We start from the raw sequence: 9,918 nt of genomic DNA on the forward strand, positions 1-9,918 counted from the left end.
ATAAAGTAAATATATGTATAGAGAAAATTGGACAGTCTCCTCTCATGTGATTTACAGCCTCTGTAAACTCACTGGAAGATCAGCTGTGAGTCAGTTCTGAGTCAACAGCACACAACAACATATAAATGTAACAAAGAGTTTGCCTTTTCAACATACTTCGCATGTGCAGTTTAGTAGTTCTGTGTGTTGTATTCAATCATCACCTTTTCCTCCTTTTTAATGACTGGGTAAATGCTAGACAGTGTCAGACTAGACATTAGCTTAGGATTCTTCACGTCCTGAGCATGGTGGCTTGTCCACTTAGCCTGTGACTGACCACTTTTCCTCTGCTAGGTTTGGTACACTGATTATCCTGGCAGCTCTGGTAGCCACTGTGTCCAATGCCACCATCTAGTCAGGTCAGTGACCCTGGCTCATTGCTTCCCCCCTCCCAGTACCACATGTTTTATCAGTGGTCTTTGCTGTACATTTTCTGTGGATTGTTGGGACACTGGGGTGAGGAGGTGGGCTGTACAAGAGTTATTAAAAATGTTCCACGTTTTCAAGAGAGTTTCTCCCCTGAAAGTCATGATGGCATGGCAGCCTTACTTGCATTTAGCTGTGTTTTAGAGATTTTGTTTGTAGCCATCCATCAGGTACAGTCCTCCGTCATCTCCACTATGTAAGCTGGCCCTTGGTCAGGGCTGAACCCTCATACATTTCCCCTACTGCCAGCCTCATTTAATTGAATCCAGGAACAAATGGAACCCTGTGCATTGTCCTCTGTCCACCTCAATTTCTCTGCCTTCTTCACCCTCCACCCCCCCACACTCCTTCCTGTAGACAAGCAGAATGGTTGTTTAACTGCAATGCAGCCTCTAGCTGTATCTCCATGAAATGAATGCTGGAGAGGGTCCAACTCATTGGAGCATATTCTCCTGCAGAGCTGGATCCACATTCACTTCCTGGTGTTGATTCTAAGTTAAGAAGTCAAGTGGCCCACTCCCTACTCCTTGAAACTGGGCTAAGGAGGGAGGGCTCAAGGGCATGTTCTCTGATTAGCCTCTGACTGGGGGTAGTAAAGATCCCGGGCAGAGCTGGTTTCCTTACTGCTCAGAATCATTGCCCTGCTCCAGAGAGTTAACAGTTAAATTATTATTTTCTGTTTCCAGCAAGAAAATACAACAGCCAGCAGATCCTAGACATCGTCTTGGTGCTGAGGATCCTCTGGCTCCTAAGGGTCATTGTGAGCATTCAGAGGTAGGGCTGCTGGCGCAGGAATGTGCTGGCCATGGGGCTGCCCACTGTGGCTCCTACTCCTGCCTCTGCTTCAGACACGTTAACTGTGAGCCTGGAGTGGCTGTATCAAAGAGCTGGGGTTCTCACAAGGTGTCAGGGGACAGGAGGAAGCCTTGGAAGAGGGGTGCAGAGTGTGCACATGGTGGGACCCTGAAAGCAGAGATGTTGCCATCTGTCATGCTCATCTGTGGCTCCAACTGCTCCTACTCAGTTAGGGTTCTGACTGCATAACAGGAGTTACGGGGACAGCTCATCTTACTGAGAACTAGCCACTTGCCAGGCACCTGTACTGAGCCTGTCTCATTACATCCTTCAACAACCTTTGATGGGGTACTCCTTAGATGCAGAGGATGGTGAAGCTTCAGCTCACATACTTTGGGCCTGTTGTTCAGAGGGACCAGTCCTTGGAGAAGGATATCATGCTTGGAAAGGTCAGTGAAGAAGACAAAGACCCTCCACAGGATGGACTGACGCAGTGACTGCAGCAATGGGCTCAAGAGTGTCACAGATAAGAGTTGCACAGGATAGGACAGGATTCAGGTCCATTGTTCATAGGGTCGACATGAGTCATACTCAACATGATGCCACCAAACAACAACCTTTGACATGGAGAACTGTATTACCCCTAGTTTACCAATGATGACACTGAGCTCAGGGAGGTTGAGTATCTTTCCTAATGGTGCACAGCTAGGAAGGTGCAAGCTCCGGAGTCTGACCCTGACCCCCAACCCAGAGAAGCCCCACCCCAGGGTCTTCTGCAGACTCTAGGACCCTCCCATAGCCTGGTACAGTGCTCAGTTGTCACCCTTTGGACAGGCTTGGTTTTGATGGATCAAAGGTGGAGAAGGAAAGTAGATGAAGCTGACTCCTTTTCAGCCTCCATCCCTGTTTATATTTTATCTCTGAAAAGCAAAAGAGAAAAAAACCCAACCTGGCTGTAGAGTCAGTCCTCACTCCTGGGTCCCATGCCTGAGGAGCAGAACAGCATTCCACAGGGTTTTGAACACTGTGACCGTTCAGAAGCTGACCCCCAGGCCTCTCTTCCTCTGAACATGATCATATGGCCAACCTTTGGGTCAGTGGTCCAGCTCTTAACCACATACTCCACTCAGGCTTTGTAATTAGCTTTCACACACTTTCAAGATTGCCTTGCTTAATCCAGGAGATGCTGCAAGAGTCTCCCTCACTAGACAGTACAACATTGTAAAGGAAAATTACAGAAACAGTTAAACACTGACATAGAATTGGAGTGTGGTGTGTTACAGATTGAGCTGTTAGTCAAAAGGTCAGCAGTTCAAATCCTCTAGGTGCTCCATGGGAGAAAAAGGGCCAGTCTCTTTTCATAAAGACTTAAGCCTTGGAAACTCAAGATAGGCTCACTCTGAGTTCACTCACTTGCCGAGGGCTGGGCTGGTTCAGCAAAGGACTGGACGAGACAAGACATTAAGCTAACACATACTAGGTTGGCTCCTGTTTTCATTCACATCTACCCTCTTCCTTTGCCTCAGAAACCTTGCTTTCTCCTAGATTTCGGGTTATAGTGACCACCCTGATCAACATCGGTCCCACCATGCTCATGTTTGGTGGACTTGTCTTGGTAAGTGGCCGTTTTCACTGCTGTTCTGTGTTCAATAAAGGACTTCTTCACAACTCTTTAAAAACTTCATTTTAAGTAATGAAAGGAAAGGGAGAGTAAGTAAATAAATTTGAGCTGGATTCTAGTAACTATTTTAACAAAATATCAAGGAGTTTTTTTTTTAAACGTCAGGAACACTTGAGTTAAAGAATGTTTACTGCTGTAGTGAACACACAATAATTATAAACTCACTGAGGATCTGACTGCTTAGTAATGGGTGAGCAAGTAGACATAAGCATGAAGGGTTAGGATGGTCAGTGTGTGAGTGTGAGCATGTATGAGAGTGTGTGTGTGCAGGGGGATGTGTATGAATGTAAATGTGACTGTGAATGATAGTGTATATGTAACTGTGAATGTGTATGAACATGAGGGTGAGCATGTATGACAGTGTGTGTGTGTGTATGAGTGTGAGTGTGACTGCCATTAAGACAGTGTGAGTGTAAATGTGTATGAACGTGAGGGTGAGCATGTATGACAGTGTGTGTGCTAATAGAGATGTGTATGAATGTGAGCATGTATGACAGTGTGAGTGTGTGTGTGAATGTGAATGTGAGGATGAGCAAGTATGACAGTGTGTGTGTGTGTGTGAATGTGTAGGAGTGTGTGTGTGTGATCGCCGTGTATGACTGTGTGTGTTAATATGAATGTGAGCATGTATGACAGTGCGAGTGTGAATGTGTATGAATGTGAGGGTGAGTTAATATGACAGTGTGAGTGTGAACGTTTGTTACTGGTGCAGTGATCCGAGCATTGCCCGCAAAAGACTCTCAGGCCCTCGAGCCCCGCCCCTGCCCCGCCCACACCCAGACCCCACCCATATCCCAGCCACGCTCACTCAAGGCAGGCCCCACCGACATTCCAGCCACGCCCGCGTCCTGGCTCTGCTCAGGAGCACTGGGGGCCTCTTCATGGTGTCTGTAGAGGAAGCACATGCTCTGCACCTGTTCCCGCACCGCTTCCCTTTCTGCTCAGAGTGAGGACACGGCCTCACAGACTTCCATAAGTGGACCACCTGGCCTTCCTTTGGGTCTGTAATCCACTATGTTAATGTGAAGTCCTGCTGAATGCTATTCAGCACATAGCCACATTGCAAGCTTCTGGTGGTAGGTGGTGGCTCTGTGTGGGGTGCAGTGGTCATGACCCAGGTATCTCACCAGGAAGCAAGATTTCTGCCACTGAACAACTGTGGGGCCCTTGGCCAGCCAAGTCCTCAGCTTGTAACTGAAAATCGGTGGTTCGAGTCACTGAAGGAACAAAGACTAGGGGTTTATGCTGCAAAGTCAGTCACTGAAAAACCTGACACACCAGAGGTTACCCTGTAGTGGAATTACCATGACAGCTGCGAAACTCAGGTACATGGTGCAGCTTGTATCCTGAGAGTCGTGTTCTGAGAGCCTCCTCCAACTGTGTGGAGTGCCATCTCTCGTACTGAACGGTATTAAACATTTCCACCTACCCCCGTAGTGAGTTCTGGTGGCCTAGTGGCAAGGAGCTGCACTGTCAACCCAGAGTTATGTGGTTTGAATCCACCAAGGCATTCCTTCCCTTGTGATTTACTGACTCTGAAAACCCGCTGCAGGTTCAGCTATGATTCGACAGTACAAAACAAAAACCCATCCACCACTTTATAGGTGAGAAATGGCATCCTGTTGTTTTGACGTGTTCTTTTATATATTAGGGAGGGCTGAACCTATATCCAAGTTCTGTTGGCTATTCATGGTTGGGTTTTGATACACAGTGTATTCATATCCTTGACCTATTCACGTCATACATGATTTGTAGGAATTTTTTTCCTAATAGAGAAATGGGCTTTTAGTAAGTTGGATCACAATATTGGCCTGGGACCAGGCGGAGTGTTCCTCTTTTATTGTCTGTAGAAGGCTGTCCTGCGTCCTAGCTGACTGTGCCAACTAGGAACTATTTGTATAAAATGTAGGTAATTTTCCTTGTTTTTACTGGTTTTTCTAACACAAAAGGTTACATTTTTTAAATTGCATAAAAATTGTAAATTTTACAGCTCCTAGATTTTATGTCATACTTATGTCTCAGCATACTTTGTTTCTAGGTCGTTAGAGTTTTATTTTCTTTTACCTTTATATCTTTGGCAGCTGTGCTATCTTTTAAAAAAAATTAAAAAAACAATGTAGAATGCATTTTCAACCCCTCCCTTCTGGTGATGCACTGCCAACCTAGGACAGATCAGACAGGAGGACAGGCAGGCTCCACCCCAATGATATACAGCCTTTGAGAAACCTGCTGCAGGCTCAGCTGTGCATCGGTTCTGACTTGGTTTACAGCCTCTGAGAACCCACAGCGGGCTCAGCTGTGCATCAGTTCTGACTTGAAGGTATAACTTGAAGGTTATGTCATCTGTAGTATGCCATACTGCTAACCGAAAAGGCATGTGTCTTCAGGGGTTTGAAGCCACCAGCCTCTGCAGGAGGAAAATGGGCACTCCCTTCTTGTTAAGATCCCCAGCTTCAGAACCCTGGCGTAGGGTTGCTGTTGCTCATAGGTAGTGATTTGCAGTTTGCCATCGGACTGCTATCTGCAGTGACGGAGATTCACAGGCACCAGCTGCTGCCTGGGAGAGATGAGACCAGTTGCTCTCATAAAGGTTTACAGCCTTGGAACCCCCAGTGGGTGGCTCTACTCTGTCCCATGGCGTCATTGTGAGATGAAATCGAGTTGACTGGCAATAGGTACAGGAATAGTGGTTGCTGTTTTTAATTGCTTATTTAGTCCACTGACTTGCTGGCAGCCATTGGGTTTTCTTGTAAATAAAATCCATTGAGGAGTCAGTGTATGGTCCTGCTGTCCCTTTGTCCTTCTGTAGGTTCTGGCAGACTGGCCGAGGGGTCCACTGCATTCCTGATCCTGTTCCTGACGTGGCTTTGAGCCCTTGGTTGGAGAAAGCCACCCTCCTTGGTAATTGTTGACAAGTGCAGACCAGTGTCCTTGCCTTTTTGCTTGCTCTGTGTCTGGGATGCTGCGGCTCGGTGTGGCCACCACTTATGCCAATGTCCAATCTTAGGTGGTCTACTATGTGTTTGCAATCATTGGGATGGAGGTGTTCCATGGCAAAGTCCGCTTCCTTGGTGCAAATGTCAGCTCTGCTGATGCTCTGGTGTGTGGGAATGCAGTCTTAAAAGACTCAGCCTTTGCCCAAGACAGATACTGTAAGAACAACTTCAACGACCTGGCCTCTTCATTCATCGTGCTGATGGAGCTTACGGTGGTGAACCGCACAATATCCTTTCTGCAGTGGTAGTTGGATTCATGATGGGGCTGCGTGCACCCTGAAGGGGGCCAGGGGACATGGAAATCTGCCTGAGGGAAAAGGGTTGGATGATAGCGTCGCAAAGCTCAGGAGCAGCCTGCTTCTCCACCTTGGTCCTTTACTTTGTATTCATTGCAGGTGGCTTTGCTCTGGTCACGCACCAGGTGGCAAAGCTGTACTTCAAAGTGTTCCACATCGTCGTTGTCATCCTCATCATAAAGTGAGTTTACCCCTGCCATGAAGGAAGTTCTGGCTCCACTTCAGAGTCCCATAACCATTTGCATCTCCTTCCTAAATCTTCTCTTGTTCCTCCACGGTGTAGGCTGTGAGCAGTCTCACCCTCCCTGCTGGATACTGTGGCCCTGGAGGGAGGGCTCCTGGTTTTGCCTGTGTTGGTAGCATCTCCCAACATCCATATCATCATTTTACAAGTAGTTTAAATGAGAAAGAACCCACAGTCAGGATCAATCTCCTTACCTTGCCCACAGAGATTAAATCACTTCTAAGACATCCTTGCGGAACTGCTGTCCAGCCTTTGCCTGATCTATTCCAATACTGGGGAATAGGTGAACCCTCAACCTCTCTTCTGAGGAGGAGGGAGGAGGTATTATCTTTGTTACCCTGGACCATCTTGGAAATGGAGACATCTCCAAAGCTTCTCTATCCTGAAAATATCTTCTATATCCCAAGTTACTTTGGGAGCACTGGTGGCCTAGTGGTAAGGAGTTGTGCTGACAACCCAACAGTGTGTGGTTTGAATCTGCCAGGTGCTCCACAGAGAAAGGTGGACAATCTCCTCCCATATAATTTCCATCCTCTGAAAACCAACTTGAGGTCAGCTGTTGAGTAAGTTCTGGCTGGATAATATATAACAACAAATTATCTAGATATGTCTTTGCTCACAGGACTCAAGTCAAAACATAAGGTAATCATGAGGAATTGTCTCCCAACAGCTATTTGACCTCCCCGTTGCCTTAGTGATGTCTTTGTTAATAGTCACTGGTCCAGTAGGATGGAGGAGAGTGACTTTGCAGATAAGCCAACTCGGAGGGTGGTCTTGCTTCCTTCTCTGTAACCACCAGCTGAAACCGACCTGCAGGTTCATACATGTTCTAGAGTGGAACCTGTGTGGATTAAAAGAGGAGCAGGGACACGAGAGATTGGGGCAAGACAAAGAATCCTGATCAAGCCCAAATTTATTCGATGAATTCTGCTATAAATAGGCAGCGGAGGAGGCTGGGCTGCCAGGGAACCCAGCCCTAGGTTATCAGTTTACAAAAGAGAGGGAGGGGCATGCCCCAAGGTGTTGATTTACAGGTGCTGATTTAAGAGGTAGGCATAGTCCCAGAGATGGACAGGGGTGGCGGCTGCATGTACTCAGGATGGCTTCCTACACTTCTTCTTATGCAACAGTTTCTTTGCAACCATACACCCTGCCTTTTAATGTGGGCTTGAGTGTTCTTTGGGGCCATCCTCCCACACTGCCTAGCTGGCCCTAACACCCTCTGCCTCTTACTCTTTTCTAGTATTTTTATAGCATTCATCTTGGAGGCATTTTTGTGGCCTACTCATTAGAAAAGAGTGAAGTGGAGACAGCCATCGAGAAGAAGATTCACAAACTTGGAGTGGGAGTCAGAGAGTGAGTAGCCAGCTCCCTGTGACTGACAGAAGGAAAATGCCCATTAAAGACTGTGGCTGTGTGGAACCCATTAGTACCCAGGGCACACAGCCTGTCCCCGTGCTCGCTGTCCTGGCCAAGCGGAGGCATGTGCTGCACACGCTGGCCAGTGATTGTGCGGCTGAGTGACCATATTCACTTTGTCTGTCCTGTCTGCAGGGAGGAGGAACAGGATGGGAAGCTCATGGAAAACATGGATGCCACAGACAACACCTTCAGATGGGATGAAGCAAATGGAAAGAAGAAGTCCTTGAGAGGAGCCTACTTCAGGATTGCCTCAAAAAGTAAGTCAAGGCCAACGAGAATGTCCCTCCAGAGCATCTCCCTCACTGCAGCAGCTGAGGTACGGAGTAGCCAGGGGAAAAGTCAGAATGCACATCAAATCTTCTGTGGATAGAGATGGGCCCCTGGCCACTGCGTTCAGGGCTCACCCACTGGTTCCCCTCAACAGTTCTTCCTTCCCCACAACCCATGGCTCTGCACTGTGCTGGCCTTTCCATTCCATGGGCACCCTTGCTCCATCTGCTCTTGAGGCTGGTGTGACTAATGCTGCCCTACCTGCTCACTCTGCCCCCTTTACAGAGCACAGTCCCCTCCCTCAGAGCAGGTTCTGAGCAGCAGTCCCTCAGATCAGCATCTCCCTTCCCCCACTGCCAGCCCCTTCCCCTCCATTCAACTCTTATCCCTTGTACATTGGTAGTCAGGTGACTGGCCACCACCCATCTGTGTTCCTTCAGCCATGAAGCTTCATGTGGTTTGGACCCATGTCTGTCTTGTTCTCCAGAGTTCTCTCAGAGCCTGTTGGTATGCCTGGGACAGGGGGACCCATGGCCACTATTTTCTAAGTTATGAATTAATCCTCAATCAATTAAGGATTGACCCAACCTCAACTGGTGTGGACCTCACTCTGAACTCCAGCTTAGGTGCCCTACAGTCAGCCTAGACTGAGGGGGAAGGATGGGTTCCAGGTGGTGGGATGTGAGCACACAGCCTGACATGGTCCCCATCCTCCCAACACTCTTCAATGAGGACTTTGGTCCCCAGAGTCTTCAAGGCCAGCAGACTCCATGGGATCAGTTTACACTCATCCTTTCCTTGCTTTTTCATCCATCCTCTCAATGGCCACTTGACTTTGTTACTGTGATCACAGCCTGGCTCCTTTGGGAAAGCCGAGCTCAGCCTGGGTTGGGCACCCTAGAAAGGTCCCACTAGCCCATGCCCTCCCTTCTAGAGTATAGGACTGTGGATGCCCTGCTGCAGCAAATGTTTGAGGCTAAGATTGCTCCAAAGGATGAAGGCCCTTCCCTGGATGAGATTCTGAGCCTTTCATCCAGAGATATTTACCCAAAGAACCCTAACTTTGAAAATAGTGCCTGATCCGGAGTCCCAGCTGCAAACCCAGAGAAGCTGTCTCCCCCTTTAGCATACTCTACCTGGACAGTGTCTGTCTGCTGGGTCTCTGTGTTCCCCTGGCCTGTGGACCAGCCTCACCTGTTCTTGAGTGATCAGGATGTGGATGTGGAGACACTGCCTATGTGTGCCTACTGTGAGTTCTCCCTGGGCTTGGTCAAAGAAGTGAGAAGAAAGTCCACTGAGAGATGGCCCAACACACTTCTGTACAGATGCCTGCACATGGATAAAGTCTTTCAATGGCCATATAGAACCTTTCTGTTTATTTTATATAATGTTTTGCTATTCTTATAATTAATACTGTATTACAACATTACATGAATAAAATATGGCTATTTAACAACAATAGGAAGTGTGGTAAAGGAGTAAGTTTTTGTACAAAAACTTATAAACACAGTGTTTCTTAAAACTGAAGGAAAATGCTGTTATTAAATATGTTGTTGTTAAGAGCTATCAAGTGGACTGTTAAGTCGTAGCAACTCCATGAATGATGGCTCCAAACTCTGTTCAATCTGGTGCCATCTTCATCATCTCTAACACACTTGAGCTCACCAGCTCAACCCATCTTGAGGTTCTTCCTTCTTTTGCTGACCCTCCACTTTTGCAAGCATAATTTCCTTCTCCAAGGACAGGCTG

The 9,918-nt window shown here is 47.5% G+C and overlaps 1 pseudogene; it reads left to right on the forward strand.

The window, feature by feature from the left end:
* LOC102844715 overlaps positions 1-9,249 on the forward strand; it is a 59,637-nt pseudogene extending 50,388 nt beyond the window's left edge.
* Positions 9,250-9,918: the final 669 nt, after the last annotated feature.

This window comes from Elephantulus edwardii, unplaced genomic scaffold, assembly GCF_000299155.1.
Source record: "Elephantulus edwardii isolate Elephantulus edwardi_28Jun2011 unplaced genomic scaffold, EleEdw1.0 scaffold00241, whole genome shotgun sequence".
In the NCBI taxonomy this organism is placed as follows: Eukaryota; Metazoa; Chordata; class Mammalia; order Macroscelidea; family Macroscelididae; genus Elephantulus; species Elephantulus edwardii.